This window comes from Herpailurus yagouaroundi, unplaced genomic scaffold, assembly GCF_014898765.1.
Source record: "Herpailurus yagouaroundi ecotype Mexico unplaced genomic scaffold, PumYag 28, whole genome shotgun sequence".
Taxonomy (NCBI): Eukaryota; Metazoa; Chordata; class Mammalia; order Carnivora; family Felidae; genus Herpailurus; species Herpailurus yagouaroundi.
In genome coordinates, this window is record NW_024412376.1 from 31609321 (window position 1) to 31610631 (window position 1311).

The following is a 1311-nucleotide window of genomic DNA, read 5'->3' on the forward strand; positions in this document are numbered from 1 at the left end:
TTGTTCCAAACAACTTCATTTAGTATTCTTGGTTGCTTTAGGCAGGAGGGTAAATCTGATCTGCTATTTCATCTTGGCCAGAAATAGAAGACTATTGTTTTTATTCATTCATTCATTCATTCATTCATTCATTCAAAACTGCATGTTTATTTTATTTCCATTAGAAAAAATATTATCTCTTAAAATTTTGGTCCGCTTTTGTCTTCTTTACTTCTACCACTCAAACTCCAGTACTTCAATTTTACTCAAGTGAAAGCAGAAGTAGATAGCTGATGTGAGAACTAAGTATTTCACATCATTAAATTAATAGAATTTAATTGAATGAGGTGTGCGCTTTATTATTTATCAGGAATAGTAACTCATCTCTCCTGCACGTTATTTCCCTTTACTATTATTTATGAGAGTAAGTATGTAATGAGTGTCTCTTTTCCCATACGCAGTCATATGAGTGTGCTTAAGGGTGGTTTATAACACCGGTAACAGGATTTGTCCTCTGATCTTCAATTCATGCTCAATCCCCCTTATTCTAGGGTATTTCCACAATAACTTCAAATGTTTTAGTCAGACGTGCACTTTCCAACATCAGCTGTAAAAATCAAGATGTTAATTTAAAAACATTATTATAATTCCAGACTAAATAATGCTGGACCCACTTACAGCGATGCTGTTGTGAGAGGTCCTTGGACAGCCACTGGCTTCAGTCTCCACACGGCCTCCTTTGGCAGAACAGCAACCTGGTAAGTGGCTCTAGCAGGAAAGCTACTCTTGAAATGTTGCTTGTGGGTTTCATTGACGGTTTTGAAGCCATTTATGTCAGCCCACAAAACAGTTGTCTTTACATTTTAGTGAAATCACAACCTGCAGCTTTCAGAATTTCACCCATGTTGACAAGGGCTTGTTTGGTTTCTTCTGCCATCCCTCCTAGCACCAGCTGTCCACTGGAAGGTTCATGCCTACCTGTCCTGAAATGTAAATAGTACTGTTGACTAACAAAGCTTGACTGCAGGGACCAACAGCTCCTGGGGCTTTCGCAATGCTGATCACCTTTCTGATCAAAGACACCGTGGCCAACACTGCCATCTTGCTGTCCCTCCAAGAGAACAGTCCCGTACACTGTCTCTCATAGCATCTCACCTGACTAACCAGAAGACTATTGCTTTTGTTCTCTTAGTTAAGAGTCACTTATGTTTTTCCTCCCACTCTGTTATCTTATTTTTCCTTCCCTTCCCTTATATTCGTCTCTTTTCTTTCTTAAATTCGATATATGAGTGAAATCATATGGTATTTGTCTTTCTCAGACTGACTTATTTC

The 1311-nt window shown here is 38.6% G+C and overlaps 1 pseudogene; it reads right to left on the reverse strand.

Moving 5' to 3' along the window:
- Positions 1–638: 638 nt before the first annotated feature.
- Positions 639–1080, reverse strand: LOC121035563 (2-iminobutanoate/2-iminopropanoate deaminase-like; annotated as a pseudogene).
- Between the last annotated feature and the right edge of the window lie 231 nt (positions 1081–1311).